Raw genomic sequence first — 19,831 nt, forward strand, 5'->3', positions numbered from 1 at the left:
AGTAAAAAACAGGCCCTACTATAGGACTGTGATTGATGAGGGAGCCTCAACGTGTATTATGTCGATCCAGTGTTGGAGAACGCTTGGCTCTCCTACACTTAATTAATCCCCGATGATTCTAAAGGCCTTTGATGGCCGTGGGTTCCATCCTTTTGGCATTCTACAGGATTTGCCTATAGGGGTTGAAGGCAAAACTGTTAATCTAGATGTGGAAGTGGTCGATGCCCCTCTGGATTACAACCTTCTCTTGGGTCGTAGTTGGTCTTACGCTATGACGGCTGTTGTTTCATCGGTCTTCCGGCTTGTAAAGTTCCCTCATAATGGAAAGATCGTAACTATAGATCAGCTGAGTTACTTTTCATCCGATCCAACCTCTTCTGAAAGTATTCAACATGTCGGCAAAACAACCATCCCTTATAAGGATGTTGGAGTAGGACTCGTTAAAGATTCCGGTTTACTGGGAACTTTTTCCTTTCCTCCTCCAAATGTATCATCTTCTATAGCAACTATTCATATGGTTTCATCGACACTATTGTTTATGACGATCCTTGGATCGTACCCTCTGAATCTCAGATAGATTCATTCGGTGATGCTATGCCTTTGAGTCCATACGAAGTTGCTTATCAAGCCGTACAGTCATTTTTTGACCCTTCTTCGACCAAAATTGACTTAATGAATGTGGTCCATGACGAATCACTTTCAACATCGAACTCAGAGTCAATAGCATTTTCCGAACCTGTTCACACTGATGAGCAAATTTGTGAAATCCTATGCGTTGATGATTTACAATGGGAAGATCTTCATCATAGATCTTCGTTTTTACCTGAGATCGATCATTTTGAAAATGATTTTTCATCTATTTTTTCGACCGATTATGTCAAGGAACCTCAGAGTCCAATGAAAAATCCTGATTCTGAGTTAAATTTGGGAAACATTTCTCGAACCAATCCTATTGACATTTCGGTTAAACTTGGAATTGTTGAAAACGTTCATATAGGTGCCTCTTGTACAGAAGATGAAATTCAAACATACAAGGCCCTATTTCAAGAATTCCGTGACGTGTTTGCCTTGTCATATGAGGAAATGCCAAGAATTGACCCAGCAATTGTTGTTCATGAGATCAAAACTTACCCGGATGTTAAACCCGTCCGGCAACGTTTGCATCATATCCACCCGTGAAAAGCTGCTGCCATTAAAGCAGAAGTTGAAAAATTACTCAAAGCAGGGTTCATTTATCCAATTCCATTAACGAATTGGGTATCGAATATTGTTCCTGTTAACAAAAAACAAGGAACAATAAGAATATGTATCGATTATAGGGATATTAATCAAGCCTATCCAAAAGACAATTACCCAACACCCTATATCGATCAAATCATTGATAATTGTACCGGCAGTGAATTATTTTCCTTCATGGATGGTTTTTCCGAATACAATCAAATAAATATTCTACCCGCTGATCAACCAAAAACGGCTTTCATCTGTCCATGGGGGACATTTGCTTATTGCAAATTACCTTTTGGGCTCAAGAACACCGGGGCAACTTTTCAAAGGGCCATGTCTTACGTGTTTCATGACATCAAACACATTGTGCAACCCTATCTCAATGATTCACCTGCTCATTCATTACATCGAGCTGATCATCTCATCCATTTATGAGCAATCTTTATGAGGTGTAGGCATTATCGGATTAGGTTGAATCCACATAAGTGTGTTTTCTGTATAGAAATGGGTCGGTTACTTGGGTTTGTTGTTTCGAAAGTCAGCATTCACGTCGATCCCTCGAAGGTTGAAGCTATTATCAAATTGCCTCCTCCTTCGAGTCTTCGCCAACTCCAAAGTTTGCAGGGGAAAGCAAACTTTTTACGCCGATTCATTCCTAACTACACCGAGATCACTAAGGGTTTTACCCGGCTGTTGAAGTAGAATACATCATTCTTTTGGGATGAGATAGCTAACAAATCTTTTGATGCTTTAAAACACATGTTAACCCATGCACCGCTGTTGCATCCGCCCAACTACAACCAGGACTACTTCTTATATCTCGCCGCTTTGCATTCCACCATCAAGATGGTCCTAGTTCAGGAAGATGAATTCGGTAGTGAACAGTGATATATTACCTCAGTCGGACATTAAATCCCACTGAGCTAAAATACTCACATGTGGAGAAATTGGCTCTGGCAGCTGTTCAAGCTGTCCAGCGTTTTCGTCATTACATTTTACTACGCAAAACTACAGTAATTTCCGATTGCAACCCTATGATTTATATTCTAACTAAACAATTGCTAGGGGGCAAGCACTCCAAATGGATTGTCATCCTACAGGAGTTTGACTTGGAATTTGAAAAGTCTAAGTCAAAGAAATCTTTAGTTTTTGTAGAGTTGATGTGTGACTTCCCGCGTGCTGAGACAGAAATAGTGGCAGAGGAACCCATTGCGGATGAATCTTTGTTTCTAATCAGCACTTTAGATCCATGGTATGGGGATATCATAGTTTATCTCCAAACCCAATCCTTTCGGCCTGAAATTTCAAGATCGGAGCATTGAAAACTATAATTCCAGTCCCAACAATTCAAAATTATTGGAGACACACTTTATCGTCGTGGGGCGGACTCCGTTTTCCGATGTTGCTTAACTCATGAGGAAGTTGAAAGGGTTCTAAATGACTGCCACTCTGGAGCATGTGGCGGTCATATGTCTGGGTTTGCCACGGCCCAAAAGATATTTTGCACTATCTATTTTTGGCCAACTTTGTTTAAAGATTGTATTAACGCGGTCCGAAAATGCCACAACTGCCAAATATTTGATCGAAAGATGCGCGCCCCACATGCTCCTCTCCACCCTATAATTGTCGTCAGTCCTTTTGCAAAATGGGGTGTCGATTTTATTACACGTAATCCTCACTCGGCCGGGGGGCATGCGTACATTATCCTTGCGGTAGATTATTTTACCAAGTAGGCCGAGGCGATGCCTACATTTGAGGCAGACGGTAAAACTGCTGCGATTTTCATGTTCAATCATATAATTGCTAAGTTTGGTGTTCCACAAGCAATTATCACTGATTATGGGCGTCATTTTCGAAATGTTATAATGACTGAACTTACAGATCAACTTGGCTTGCGTCACGATAGCTCAATGCTATATTATCCACAGGCTAACGGTCTGGTTGAAGCCATCAACAAAGTTTTAGTTATCATGATCTGACAAATCATTGGGATTCATAGGTCAAATTGGCATAACATGCTATTTTCAGCGCTTTGGGCATATCGAACCTCAGTAAAAACGTCAACCGGTTTCACTCCTTTCCAACTAGTTTATGGTTTGGAAGCTGTGTTACCTATTGAATGCGAAATCCCGTCATTGGAAATAGCCATCGAATTACTTCCAGCCATTTCCGAAGAGGAGAGACGTTTGTTATACTTATCTCAGCTAGATGAGCATCGACGAGATGCTGCATTAGCAATCGAAGCTCACGCCAAACGTATTAAAGCTCAGTATGATTGAAATGTTACCCCTTGAAATTTTTCGGAAGGAGACCTAGTTTTATTGTACGATCAAGAAAATTATAAATTAGGCGCTGGAAAATTCGTACCCACGTGGCATGGTCCTTACGTTGTCAAGCGAACGCTGGAAAAAGGGGCCTATGAACTGGTAGATTTTGACAGGGTCTCTTTAAGTGAACCCAAAAATGGTCTTTACTTGAAGAGATATTATGCGTAAATTTGGGTATGGAGATCTTAGTTAGGTTAGTTTTCTTTATAGCTGGTGTGTTTTAGATTAAAAGTGTGCTTAGCTTAGAGAATGCTTTTGTCATCATTCCTGCTTATCTTGATTTTACTCTTGATATTGCAGATGTCAACGTCTCTCCAAACATACATTGGTTTCGCTGATGGTGCTTGTCGTAATACATGGAACATTTCTTCCGCTGCTTGGGTTATCTATTCGCCCGCTGACGAGTTGGTATCTATGCATGGGGTAAGCCTCGGTCAAACAACAAACAATATTGCAGAGTATAGTGCAGTGATTGAGTTATTATCCAAATCCATCTCATTTGGGATTCAGAGTTTGATAGTGAGGTTAGATTCTGAACTCGTTGTGTTACAGCTTAATAGAGTATATGCCATTAGAAATCCAATATTATTGAGATTATTGTTGAGAGTTCGTCTCTTGGAACGTGAGTTTGATTACATTGAATATCAGCATATTCCAAGATATTTAAACACATTAGCAGATGCAATTGCTTCTCGAATGTTAAATAGACATTTGCAATAAATCATACAAGTAAATTTAAAAACATTCCATAACATGTTTTGCAAGATAAGCCGGTACTAATGATATAGTATACCATAGCAGTGTGTCAAATATACATCGTCTTCGATCATAGGTTGAAAAACACCTTATGATCAGCAAAAATGATAATACAAAAAGCAAAAAATGTCATATGTGTCTACAATAAGCGATCATCCTATCACTGGTGATGATCACGATATGAAACCACTGTACGGGCCACCCTACAAAGGAACCTCCTAAAAGGTCCTAGGACCCCGATCACATAGCGCTGCAGCCGGAGAGGAATGTCATCTATAGTGGTCTCTAGAATGTCCGCTGTCAACCATTCTAGATGGCTCTCCAACTCGGCCAAAGTCTCTGTGGCTTCGTCCTGTGGGGCTGGTGCCACTACAACTGGTTGTTTTCTCTCGTAAGGCCGGAGAGTGGCTGGTTGCCGTGGACCTACATCTGAATTTGAAACTTTTTGTTATCAATTTTGGGACGAAATAAAAACAATTTTTTTTTATTAAATTAGAAAATGTCAAAAATGATGTTACCTGAGTCATCCCATTGCTCTCCTGGTGGAAGAGCCATGTCCGGGTCACCTCGACAATCTACCCCGGCATAAGGAAAGTCCTGAATAGCAAAGATTTGGTTCTCTAACCAATGAAAGTACTGAGGAGTAAATCGAACAACTTTCGTCTCCTCCTCAAGAAGACGGGCCATAACTACAACCCATCGCATCAGTTTGGGCTCTCGAGGAAGCCCAACCTCAACGGTAAGATGTTGCGAGACCAACATTGGGACCCTCTCCAGACCAAAGCTCACGACTAAAGCACCATATCCAAAGGTCTTCAGTTGTCCATTCTTGGCTCTGGTCAGTTGGCCTTTTATATTAGCCAACACAGTTGCGCACCAGTTGAAGATGGTGCCTCGAAAGCAATCCACTGCCATCTGCATCTAGGATCTAGTGGCCACATGTAGTGCTGCGCTCCCGCAGAGCCTGGTAACTGTAAAAGCAATAACCATAAGTTCAGGATGGGATATGGTCTTGATATCTATCCCTTTGTCTCTGGTCTGGACATTGCAGCACTCTAGCCGGAGGCTATCGACAGACTGGCCACCTGGCCTAGTCCCGAATAGAGTCAAATGTTCACCTCTCTTAGGCAAACCAGTTAGAAAGTAAATGTCTTTCGGCTCCATTTCGAGCTGGTGACCACCTATAAAGAAGCACTGATCCTGGACGTTCCATTTGTCTACCAGCCACTGCAAGAAGTCCACCTAGGCCCTCATGCCAGGTATGGCCCAGAATTTGTACAAGCTGCATGCTTTCAACGCATCAATCGAAGGTTGATGATTAATGGCGGCCAGATCCACATCCTCCTGCTTTCGTTCTCGCCAATCAAGCATGATGTGTAATCTACATTTAGTAAAAAGGCAGATTAGAATATATAGAATTAAAATTTGTGGGTGAATTTTGAGTTTATTAGGTTTTAAAAACCTTTGCGCGGGGTCCGCACCCTCTCCTTTAGAGACAGTGCGTGGGTCTACACCCTGCCTTAAGGGCAGGTGCGGACCCCCGAATTTTTTCCATATGCGAAAAAGTCGGGGTCCGCAGGTCCCCAGTGTTACACCTGCGGACCCCCGCGTGCGGGTTTTTAAACCTAAAAACTCCCAAAAAATTAATCTAAAGCCCTAAAAATCAAATTGAAACAGATGAAATTGAAGAGTAGGATGATGTGGATTACCTAGAGGAGATGACATTTGATTTCAACGGTCAGATTTTCCGCAATCTTCACAGGAAGTTTCTGACCAAAAGCCCTCTTTTCTCACCTCAAAAGTCAAACGGTAAAAATGAATTGACGAAAGCCCTTTTTATAAGTTTTTTGGATAAATGAATTGCTAATTTGTTTATTTTTCACTTTGAAAAGGTAATTTTTGAAGCATTTTTGTCTATTTCAAATAGGTATGAGTAATGTTTCGGCTTTTGTGCAGGATAACAGATTTTTCAGCTAAAGTTGATCATTTTTGACGAAAAATCATTAGAGTCACCTTTAAGCTCTTTTCTGACTCCTAAAATATGAAAAGATTGTCGAGTTTTTCTTTTTAAGCTCATTAAAACAGAACTAAAAAGATAGTCCTCTTACAGCCCTTTTCTGACCATAAAAACATGAAAAGATTGCCAGATTTTTGTCGTTTCAAATTCGATATTGGTAATAAAACGACGTGTCCTTGATCACTTTTTTACTTTTTCAGATCAGAGACACTAATTATGAAAAGTACTCCTTGGTCGTAATGATCAAGCGGTTCTCTCAAGTATTATTTTATACTTTTTCGGGCTTGGGAGACACAAATTTACGAAAAAGGACAACCATGGAGTTTCCTTAAGTTTTTTAGACTTCCTAAAATTGAAAAACGCCGAGTTTCTCCTATACTGGACTCGTTAAAATTTAACAGTAAAGGACCTATTCAATTACAAACATGAACGAACCACTCCTTCTTAGGGTTCGAATTTAAACTAAGTTGGACTCATCCGAAGGATGAGCTTATAATTAAGCAAATGTTATCCTCCTCAAGCTTGTTAAAAAATAAAGAGGTACTTGCCAGAAATGGTGGGGGAAAAGAGAGAAAAATGAGCCTGTTTGTCATACTTTGTCTCAAAAAAGACCTTTTAACCACTCTTGAACATGACACTTTTCATTTACCCGGGTTGGGAAATCCTTTGCCTAACAGTTGATCAAACCATAATTGAAAGTCTTCAGCTGGTTTCTGGGTATTAACTTTGGGTCAATTGTCACCAAACCATCTGCTGTGTCGTTATGTGTTCAAGAGGTTCGTGCAAATAAGCCATTCATCTGCAAAATATCCGTCATTCATCTTGACCATCCCTGAGCCAGTCCTTGCAACAATATTTCTTCAAACTTGATCTATGATTTCGTGTTGTGGGCTTGCCTATGACGGATCGCTTTCTATCGACTTCAACTCATTATCTAGAAAGATGATCTAGAAATCGTCAGTACCTTGGGATCTGCATTCCTCAATGGCAGGTTTCCCGCCTTCGACGACAGGTTGCATCATTGACCTTCGATCAAAGGACTCCGTGACATGTTAGACATCAACACATATATTCACATCTTATGGATTGTACTGAGTACTTTGAGAGCCATTGACATTAATGGTGGTTTCTCTCACACTTGTTAACGGTTTACATCATTGACCGATAATCAAGTGGTTTCTACCATGTTCGACTTCGACACATTCATTCACATGGATAGAATCGTACTATTTCGGGAAGTAGAAATCAAGACCCTGGATCTAGTTTCCACCATCCAGGCTGCGAGGAATTTTGTATTCATTATACTGTAGACTATTCATAAATAGATGGTTGCGTCCATACTGTGTCTACATGTGTCTATGCTTACGATGTATTGCAAGATCGTTCCTGTATCAGAGCACTAGTTAGTTTGCTAGTTAGTTTTGATCTGAGTATGGGAATGCCTACCTCAGCGATGATATGATCTCATATATATATATTTTGCATTGAATGTTTTTACAGGTTCCAACCGGGCTCTCCACAAGATAATCCTCGAAATGATAAAGTACTTCACTCTTCTTAGATGATACATGAAACCCTTATCTACTACAGACTTCGCACTTTAGGGGGCAATCTGTTACACAAAATATTGTCACCATGACTATTTGCAGTCAGTATGGGTCCATCATCATCCATACTGTCCTCCTTGGCAAGTCTCAAATCTCAGCTCTTCATGTCAAGCTTTTTAAAAGAGAGAAAGTCCTTTAAAAATCAATAAATCTCTAGTTCCGCACTTTCTCTAACTGTTGCCTGCGATCCCGCACCTCTTGTTCATGTTACCTACGGACCTACCCGCTCTGTCTCTAAAGGGGTGGGTGCGGACCCCTGTAAAAGTAAAAAAGGCACAAGTTTATCTTCAAAAAATTTACTTGTGGTTGATTCTGGATGATTCTAGAAGGATTCTTGGCGTGGATGGTTCGCTCCTAGGTGGTTCATGCATCCCAATATTAAAGGAGCTAATCCCTTGATGAGAGGAGTTATCCCTTTGAAGGTGGACCTAGTAACTTCCCTCCATTGCACTATAAATTAAGGCAGTGGGCTAGTTGCTAGAGAGGTTAGAAGTTGAACATTTTTAAGGGTAAATGTTGGTGGAATTGAGACTTCCTAGTTAAGCTTGAGAGGAGAGATCACATACCTTTTGGCTTCATTGGGAAGAGAGTGAACTTGTCAAAGTAGAGGAAACTTCTTGCTGGACCCTGGGAGGAGCTTGTACAGCATCAAGGCATAGGTTGTAAAGTTCTTCTTTGATTTAAGTTAATAAAATCAAACTCATTTTTCTCAACAAATTGTCTTATGTGATTTGTTTCATAAATTCCTTGATCATTATGATGGATATGCTTTATTATATTGGCTTTTCAGGTGCTATTTAATGTGTGTTCTTGTTTGTGTCTGCAGATTCTACATAAAGGAGCTCATTTGGATCAAAGGAGCTTGGCTTCTACAAACTTGCACAGGACCCAAGGTAGGCCTAAAACACTTGTTTTCTTTTATTTGTAAATTGCATATTTAGTGAAAGATAGAGTTTGATTGGTTCGATTGTCGCTAGATATCATTAGGTACTAGGGAGGTCAGTCTTGCCCGCAAGAACGACTCATTCCATGTGACAAGAACGAAGGGAAATCAAAGAATGGCCATTACCTCTTGTTTCTGATGGTTTTTCCATTGTCTTCTTCTTGGCACTTTCTGGAATGTGATGACCAAGGTTATTTTGTTGAAGAGTCTTTGCCATTAGAACAATAGTCTTCTACATGCAAGAGGATTTAGGATGATAACCTCTATTACAATAATCACACTTTGAGTTTCCTTTCTTTCCCTTCTTACGCTTGGATCTGGAAGAATCATATGGAGGTTTTGGAATTTTTCCCTTTCTTGGATTTGGATCCCTTGCCTTTCCCTTGCCTTTGGATTGTTGATTTAGTTTTGACTTGGACCTTCATTTCTCATGCATGTCAAGTGCATGTGAATTTGGAGAATTTAATGAACCCATTTTGATGAATTTATCCTACTCATGAATAAGAGACTCAATAAATGCACCAAGTGTAGGCATTTTCCATTTATCTCCAGTTGCAAGTCAATCTATGTGAAATGTAGAAACAAAAACAAAATATTCAAGGCCTAACTTGGACAAAATAGAAAGGATCAATTGACCTTCGTGTTCGGATTTATCAATCCTACAATAATGTAATTGTAGAAGCAAATATTTTAATTTCATAAATAAATCTTGAATGTTCTCAAAGTTATTTGGATCAAGGAATTTATCTCATTTTCGAGAATATGAGCCCGCATCTCACCCTACTTTCCAAATAAATTCTCCAAGATTGTCCATACCTCATTCAGAGTGCTGCATGTGTCCACACAGAAACGCAATGCTAGAGATATGGACAACAATAGAAGACCAAAAGCCTCATCTATCATGTTGAAGTATTTGTATTTTTCAATGGCGGAATTTGGTTAAGCTTCCGTATTCATAACTATCTGATACAAGCCTTTCCCTCTGAGGTGAAGCAAAGTCTCTGCCTTCAATTGGAAGTAGTTATATGGAGTAAGAATATATGAAGATGAGAACTCCATTCTTTCACTTGTAGTTGTAGCAACAATTGTGGCAACTCTCCAATATTTCGACCCTCCAATCAAATTTCTGAACAATTACCAATCCTTTGATCTTCAAACTTGCAAAATATTGTTCATGCACCTTCTCCAAGCCCCTGTAGCTCTGATACCATGTAATATTAATAGAGCACAAATATGGATCTAGTTGAAGAATAATGCAAAAAATTGCAAAAAATTGAAATGGAAAATTGTAACCAATAATAAATTTGATTACTCAATATTGGCTTCAAAATAAATACATAAAGAAACTAAGCTAAGCTTAGTTGTACATGCAATAATTGTAGATAATTAAAGCTAACTTAACCTAAGCCTGCTTTATGTTATGTTAATGTGCACATGCAGATGCAAGCACTAGAGTTAACTAAACACACCATGTGTAAGCACAGTTAACTAACTAATATCAAGTGCACATCACATGCAATAACTAGAGCTGAACTTAGGTTAATCACTAACTAGCCGCATGTACACCAACAACAATAGTGATATCTAAAAAACATCTTGGCACGAAACTTGATGATCACGTTGCTGCGAAACAAGTGTTGGATGGCATAGGAAGGGCGGCACAAACCTCGTGAAGAGTGAAATTCTTACACTTGTAACCCCTGTTGGCTCCGTATTCTTTGCATCCGCTGCATGTGTAGGTCGGAAGATCCTCAAACAGCAAGAGCTCATGCTTATGGAGGGTGGCGTTAAACAATACTTGCTCTTCATCATCTCTGGCCGTTGGATTTGGATTCAACTCCGCCATCAAGGAGGCGCAGTCTCAATTAATGACAAACCTATTTTCTTTCTCACTAGATGTGAAGGTGGACTATATTGGGAACTTATTTATATAAGTTTGGGGAAGCGCAGATTTCAACGCTCGTGCTATCGCTGATAAACAGAGGTTTGAAATATCAAAGTATACTAAGTCATGGTAGTCTCTTAAGTTAAAGCATGATAAATAGAGGTTTGAAATATCAAAGTATACTAAGTCATGGTAGTCTCTTAAGTTAAAGCATTACAACTCGATCATCGTTTTGAACTTTTTAATCACTCCATTATAAAATAATCAAATTATTAATATATATTATGTATTAAAATATGGTGTAACTCTGAAATATTTAGTGATTATCATATATATATGAGAGGGGTTGATATATATTAACATCATTGGTTCTCTTTGTAATAAATAAATAAAAGTTAAAGAATACTAAAGTTATTATTATATTTTTTTTAAAGATATATTTTTTTTGTTTTTTAAATTAGTTGTAATTAAAAGTGGCAAATATATAAATTAATTTTAAAAATAAATATGTAATATATTAATTATTTTTATTACATTCAATTAAACATTAATTTTTTAAATTTTAAAATTTACATCAACTTTGTTTTTGATTCCTTATGAATTAACCTTTTTATTACATTTTAAAATTATGGTAATCTTTTAGGTTAAACAATAACAAGGAATACAATATTATGAAATTAATACAATATTATGAAATTAAGTGTTTTGAATCTACATCAAAATAATTGAATTTCATATATATTAATATAATGTCACTATGAAAATTTTGGTAAAATTTAGTGATCATAATATATATCAGGTGAGTGGTCTCTATATGATTATACATCATTGTTTATGATTATAGTTAATTATATAATATTTTAAAATAGTTAGTCATATAATTAGATGTTTCACTATAATTAAAATTGTGATATATATATATATATATATATATAAGAAATGTTTTGAAATTTATATTATTTTTAATTAATTTTTGAAATTTGCATTAACTTTTTTTCCTTAAATCAATTTTTTAATTTTGATATCAACTTTAAAATTTACATCAACTTTTGTTTCTTGAATTAATATTTCAAATGTATTATAGTTTAGTTAAAAAAAACAACCAAAATATGAAAATTTTGAAATGCATATTATAAAATTTATTGGGTAATTGAGATAATATTTAAATTTATATTATAAAAAAATATGTTAGAGGATTTGATTTAAACATTTTAACTTGAGGAGAATTTCAAGATATTAAAGTTTATGATTGTTAAATAATAATTTAATTTAAAATTAAATATAAATTTCATCTAAAAAAATTAAGCTTCATATTTCATTATTTCAAATAGATATTACAAACGATTATTTTTGTTTTATTGATTTTGCTCTAAGGGAAATTAAGACAAGTAAATCACCATGAGGTTGTGAAGACTTAGTTTAACCAAATTATAAAAATAAGTTCCCAAAATATATTGGATTTACCAACCAACAATTGACATACAAAACAACAAAATTGAGCTTGCAACTTTTAAAAGACTTCATTTGCTAGAAATATAGACAATGTGCATAAGGTTGCACTTAACTAGAAAACGTGTTCTATGATGAACAGGCAGAGCAAGAGCAATGCCTTGCCTCAAACCATGTGTGCCTTAACCATATCCTCTGCCACGAACATCCCAACCTTTAGCATAGCATCGGACATGAGCATTGAAACCACGAGCACCCCGATAAAGATCAGTGTGACCACGACTATAAGAAACCTAACTACGAGCACCATGGTCACAAGCGTCATGACGACCATGTGTTTGACAACTATTTCTTTTTATATGATGCCCCTCCCTACATAACTGAGAGCCTTGAGCTAAAGAAATGATGATAATTGAGCTCCACAGATGGGACACTTATGTGCCAATTACTGTAGGGTGCAAGAATTCTTGACAGTAACCTGAAGCCATCACTGTTTGGCTACTAATCGAGAAAGTAAACTTCCAATGTGAGTACTATGCCCGGAGAGGGTGAATTCCCTTGTGATTTGGAGACTTCCACCTGTTGTGTCTGATAGATGAAAAGGAGACAAAAGATCCTAGGTGAGAGACGAGCCAGTAGGTTAGGCTATCCGGCCATCCTAATCCCCACAATATTCATGCAAATGCAATAGTGTGTTGAAGGAAAAATAAGAGGTGTAGTGAGATGCATACACACCAACTTTGAGAAAACCAGAGAAGGAATAAGGAGGGGCTGACAAATGTAAACATACCTGAAACAGAAAATGACGACATGATAATTAAGGGCCAACATATCCTGCAAAGGAGAGGGATAAACAATACAAATTTGTTGTAACCATTGTTGATCCAAATATGGAAGCTTCCATGCTCTATCGTAGCTTCCTTCTCGCACTTCAAGTTTCCAATCCATGCCATTATAGTTGGCCATAATTTACCTATAATTTAAAGTCAGGAAAGTGTACATGTCCATTGAATCCGTTAATGCCCATGGTGTGTGAAGAGTTATCAAACTATACCTGTGCATTCAAATGCGCATGTGACTAGGCAGGTGATTGGAATCACCATTCAAGTTTATCATTGGTATGACATTTAGCCTGTACTCGCACCAGCTATGTGGGGGGGGGGGGGGAATTTGACATAAATTATTATCATAGATTGTGATGAGATGAAGTATTGTGTAAATTAAAAGGTCCAAGGTTCAAATACCCTCGAGTAAATTTTTCAATGGAGAGGAAGACTATTGAAATTGACTTTATGTCATGTGAATACAAGGCTAACTCAATTGCCAATTTCTACAAACTATATATATATATATATAATATTTAAAAAAATTATAAATTAAACTTCATTTATAAATAGTTTAAATTCAAACAATAACACAAATTTAAACATAAATGTAAAATTTACTTAGCTAAGCAAAAAAATGCCAATACATAATTGTGAAAGTGAACATATAAAAACATAAAAAAGATAAATAAAAAGCTTAAACAATAGTATAATTAATTTTTTTTTTTTTTTATAATTTATTATTTGAAAAAATTATAATAATACTAATAATCTATTTTTCATAATCTATTTTTTAATTTCATAAATAATACAAATAACTTCTTAAAAAATTGCATGTTATTAATCATCATACCTAGTAGTCATATGAAAAGTCATATGAAAAATGAATGGTAGATTATATCGCATATATTTGGATGATACCTTGAAACTTCACGAGCTATCAAGATATCAAGATCTCCAGTATAGTTAAAGATATTCTCTGGACCGAGATCGTCATTTCGAATCCTTCTAATAAACATTTCATGGGTATATACAATGCTACAGTGTCATTGGGAAATGGCCGGCCTTGCTGAAAAAAATTGCAGGGTCACTGGGGATTGGAGACATCTAGGGTTACCGGAATGACGAGAGTGACAATTAACAATGTAAATGCCATTATCCATGGCAGCCCACGGCCTGACAACTATGTGTCGTGGCTATTCACATTTGTCTAGCAGCTAGTAGGGTAGTTATTAAGTTAGGTTATGATTGGTTAATAATGAATAATGGACTTGCTACTTTTTTTTCATATGTTAATTGAATTATTATTGAGTAAGAAGTAGTCGTTTAAAAAGTGTAAAAGACTAAATTATAAAAGTTGTATTAATTGTGATATTAAATTTAAGTTGTTTAGTGTATTTGTGTTATGTTAGTAATTGTTAAATTAAATGTAAGTTATTTAGAGTACTTCTGTGAAATTAATAATAATAAATATTTGTAAATTATTAAAAAAAAGATATTGATGCTAGATTGTAACCTGTATTAGAACAAAGTAGAAACACTTGAACTAAGATAACTTATGAGGTTTCCAAACTTTTGTTTTCGGGATGACATTTTTTATCAATTAACAAATTTTGAGAAATTACATATGAATTCTCTATCACTGCTACTTTGTAGAGCCATTGACGGTAATCTTCACTCCCTTGTTCACTGTAAAATAAAGTGGGGTTGCATGCCTGGTCAAAACATAGTATTTAATCTGGGTAGATTTAAAAAGCAACAGGGTTTGAATATGATACCCCGAGCTTTACCCGCATAAACAAGTATTGGGCAAGATAATATATCTCACTGGCTAGTGTTAGATTTGATCACCAAATCGGATACATATAAACTCTCTAAACTTTTATTTAAGATTCAATTTGTTTCCCATCCATTTCTTGGGTCACAGAAAAACCCTTTCAAGTATAACAATTCTCATCAATTTTTGATGCACTGCACAGATACAAGTATAATTCATCAAATCAACAAAAAATCAAATCAAGCAGTTCACTTTCCAAACTTTTCCCTCAAGAGACTAGGACATAACCCATCTAACATAAAATTGGATTTGTCATAGTATAACAATCAGATATTGAAATTTTCAAAATGCCAACTCAATTTGAGAACATATACAGGAGGTGCAAAACAGTGTGTCCAATGAAATGAAAAATAAAGCTCCTTAAATTTCGAAGTATATGAAGTATGACCATCAATGGAGAAATTATAAAACTGAAAAAGAGATTGTATTAATAATGGAAAAGATCAACATATGTTAAAACTTAAAAATAAAGTTTCTGGACCATAAGGTAACAATGCAATAAATCAGCTCCATTTTTTTTACAGTGTCGCAGTGTGAATTAAGAACTCTATGGGAAAGATTTTCGTACATAAAATTGATTCTTATTGGATAAAATTTTAGAAATTTGAATACTTTGAGAGAATCCTTTGAAAGTTCTAAAACAAACAGACTCACTTTGCTTTTGTGATTAAAAATATACTTAGGTTAGAAATCGTAAGGAACCTATCATCGTCTAATATGTAAATAATCAATTAAATGTTTACATTTCTACAGATTTCATCTGTTTCTGTCCACGATAAATCTAGAATTAATATAAATTTATGTTAATTACAAAACCATATAATTACTTGAATTAAATAATTACGGTCTTTGATAAGAATGAAAAAACAAATTAACAACAAACCCATATAATTACGGTCTTTGATAAGAATGAAAAAACAAATTAACAACAAACCCATACTATCTTAAGCTCCATTTTCTTCGCCCAACCTTCAAATGTTAAGTATCACAGTCATCATATCATATTTTAGTACGCTGAGAACAAATTAAATGTTTGTAGCATAAACTGTAAAATACTTTCCGCGTTCAGAAAGGTAAAGTAACAAAAAAAATTCTTATACCATTATGTAAAGTTAAGGAGAAAAATCAGCCAACATGGACACTTTCACAAAGAGATTTTGTGATCAGACACTTTGACACGAAAACTTTAACGGAAACAAATGATGATAGTGATTCCACATAACACATAGGCATAGTTTTATTCGATGTTTTTGATTTTTTAATTTAGTGATAAATTTTGTGTGAGATTGTATTTTTTGGTAATTAAAAAGTGTTTTTGAATATATAAATAAATATAGTGTTTTAATAAATCTTTGGACACTCAAATGGTAGATTATATAGCTTAAATTTCTGGTTTTAAAAGATATGTTCATTAGATTTTAGACAAAATCTACCAAAATTTTAAAAATCATGTACGCCGTGGACCTGTAGCTTGCACAGTTCTCTCTGCTCACTTAGGCTTACTTGAGATTTGTAACTGTGTCAACATAAAACTATTTTATATCCCGCATTTTGCTAAACCCTATAACAAGGTAGAGCTTTGGCTCAGAGGCCAACTTTGTTAATCCATTGGCCAAATACAATGTGAAACAACTTCCCCTTAGACGTTATATTTAACAGATGCAGACTTCCAAAAAAAATATAGCCAATCTTCGTTTGTTGCGTATTTAAAAAGGTCCGTTAGTTAAAATCACCCCTTGGTCACTTATATAGTAAAAATCACACCTTGGTAACTTATATAAAGATTCATACAACCTTGGATTTCAACAGATTTAAGCATGTAATGTGATGAAATCTAGATGGAATACAACTTACCAAGCCGGCATCAAAACTATTATTAGCTATCTTTATCAACTAAAAGTTTCTTTGAAATATCTGGAATTGGCCCCAGTTCATTTTTTGCAAAACGAAAATCACAGTAAGTTAGCTTGCTTTCTGCATACAGTCCCCACTACTGGAATCAGGACATGAGAATTCATACTCCAAGACAAAACATTCAAAACCCAAAATTTACCCTGAAAGGTTAAAAGCAAAAACCAACATGGGACTGCTTGGTTAAGCCTCTGAACTCTTGGTTTAAATTTAAGACTACTTCTTGGGCATACTTAATTGAGTTCTCAATTTAAATTCTGAGTTGCAGTCCAGGCCAGGAGCAAACCCACCAGGAATTGCATGTAAATGAGGGAGCCAAAAATAATTACACTATATGGACAGATTGTAGAACCATTATCCACGTCTTCTATTAAAAATAAAAAAACTATGATAGCATGAAGTTTCTATGACATTCCAGGTCCATATTCTCCGTGGCAGTGTGTCCCTCTGAAGCTTATAGTACATACATGTTCATTTTCATCTTGATCAAGGAGCGTGTTCTGAATTATAACCATAGGAGGCCAAACAATTTCCTGACTGTTTACTAGATCCTGCAAACCCTTCCACTTGCAAACATTTCCTCGGAAATTACACATGCAGCTCCTCTGCAATTTTGCGGTGCACCTTTACCATCTTTGTTCTGATAGTTTTGGCATGGGCTAAAATAGGTTGCATACCCCTATACCAATCGATTTCCCCAACACCGCCTCTACATGTTGGGCAATGCCACTGCCTCTCCGGATCATTCACTTCTTCAAGACTCAACCTATTCAAGGATTCAAAAAAATTACTTAACCATTTATTCTTCTTCCGAGTCTCATGGCTAGCATCACTCCCTTCAGAATCGCAGTCATCGAGGTCCATGAAGTACTCATCGCTGTCGAGATTATCAATCTCTGCATTGCCATCACTGGACTGATAGCCAGCTCGGCCATTTTGATGCAACGGGTCCCTTGATTGCTCAAAAGGAAGAAGTTTAGATAACATCTTACTTCACAGTTCAGAACTATTTTCATCAACATTTACACCCCCATGTCCAACAACTTTCCCAGGAGCTGGTGATGCCATCGGAGAATTCAATCTCGTGTAGCTACCGCCATTGTGGCTTCCCCATTGCCAACCATTGGCCAGCGGGGGAGGAAATACAACATCCTGCATGCTCATCTTCCCAACAGCAGACTCTGACCTTTGGGGCTTCCAACTGTTCTTAACTTCATGGCCCTAGCCGCAACCATTCCTGGCTGTACTGGTCATATTTTCTTGGTTTCCATTCTTCTGTTGTGGTGTCCCTTACTCATTCCATCCTCGTTTCTTATAAACTTGAGCTTGACCACCACTAGGGTTTTCCAAGCGGTCAGGGTTCTCACCTTCCCCATTGTGAGATTGTTGAAAATATAATTTCAACTTCTATCGCCGATATCGCATCGGCAAAGTCGAAGTGAAGAAATCATAAAGAAGCTTTTGTGCTTCCGACGAGCGATCGCCGATATCGCATATCGGCAAATCGGCATATCGGCAGGTTGGAGCATCGGAGGCAGGCAGTGGCAGCGATATGAAATATCGCCGATGAGCGATCGCCGATATCGCATCGGCAAAGTTGAAGTGAAGGAATTATAAAGGAGCTTTTGTGTTTCCGATAAGCGATCGCCGATATCGCATCGGCACATCGCTATCGGCAATGTCATAGGGTCGGCATCTTTGACATGAGTAAAGTTGCGATGCGATGCAAATAAAGTCAATGGTTAAAGTACAAGTCTGCAGCAAATAAATTTGACGTGAAGTAAAAGTTCCCTTACTGCCAGTAAATGTCAGTAAAACAGTAAATGCAATTTACTGTGGGTTGGTAAGTTTTGGTGAAGTTTTTAATTTTATTTCAGCGGGAGTATGGGCAAATTTAAATAATGGTATGGGCAAGTCATCGCCCCATCTTTAATGTTTTTGGTATATGTTTCTAGTGAGTGCTCATTTTTGTAGATGAGTGAATTGCACATGTAATTAAAAATGTGAATGATAACACACAGCAGTGTGTAAAAAGGATAGAACCAGATGATGTAATTTTTGGTGTAGGGAAAAACCATGTGTGGTTTTGCACAGCAGTGCATAAAGGAAATGGTGGAGCATTGTAAAATAAAGGTGCAGTAAAAGCGAAAAACCATGTGTGGTTTTGCACAGTAGTGCACGAAGAAAAGAAACGAAGTGGAGCGCATATGTTTTGAGTAAGTTTTTTTTATAGGTTGGATTTGCATTGAAATGCAAATGAAAAGAGCACTCACGTATTTTTTTGAGATTGTGAATGTAATGTAAAGATTACTGTATGTGTAAAATATTTTTACAGCAGTATGTGTAAAAATAGTTTTACACCAGCAAATGTAAAAATGGGTTTTACTGCAGTAAACCCAGCACAGCAATTTCTCAGGTGAAAACAGAGTTTTGATGGGTGAAAGTAATTTTGGTGAATCCCTCTCAGCAAAGAGGATGAATGTTGTTTCAGGCTTTATATTTTAATCAATAGAAATATTTTTATGGCTGTGTATTGGTTTGTTCTGAGATAATTTTTTTTAAAAAGCTTCTCTGTGCATAAAGATCCTGAGGCAGAGAAACAGAGCACTCCTCTGTTGTGTTTTATTGTTTTGGTTTTGGTATTTTCCCATTGAAAAATACCCAACAGTGGTATCAGAGCTAGTCCAGGCTCTTTGAAGACTCAAAGAAGCTGAAGGAAGGTGTGGTTGCAGCAGAGAAAGCTTCTCCAGCAGTGTGAAGTTTCAGCCAAAGGGATTCAGGTATTTCCCAAGTTTCTGAGTTATTATTAAAGACAGTCAGTTGTTTTAAAAAAAAACACAGTCAAGTATTAGAAGCCCAGATAAGAATGGCAAGGTCAAAGAAGAAAGCCTCCAGGCCTGTTAAAAATGTGTCTCCCTCCTCTACTAAAATAGAAGACAATCCATTAGAATACATTCTATTTCAAACCCCAAAGTTTGATGGAAACTTTGATGTATGGGAAATAATGATGAGGGCTTTCCTAATGTCTGAGGGGATTGAAGTCTGGGAGTC

At 36.6% G+C, this 19,831-nt stretch overlaps 1 pseudogene; it reads right to left on the reverse strand.

Annotated features, from left to right (window-relative positions):
• Positions 1 to 17,107: 17,107 nt before the first annotated feature.
• Positions 17,108 to 18,156, reverse strand: LOC149200556 (protein SUPPRESSOR OF GENE SILENCING 3-like; annotated as a pseudogene).
• Positions 18,157 to 19,831: the final 1,675 nt, after the last annotated feature.

The sequence above is a fragment of the Pinus tabuliformis genome, chromosome 2_1 (assembly GCF_031772625.1).
Source record: "Pinus tabuliformis cultivar Carrire ecotype Pingquan chromosome 2_1, CPIR1, whole genome shotgun sequence".
NCBI classification, from domain to species: domain Eukaryota; kingdom Viridiplantae; phylum Streptophyta; class Pinopsida; order Pinales; family Pinaceae; genus Pinus; species Pinus tabuliformis.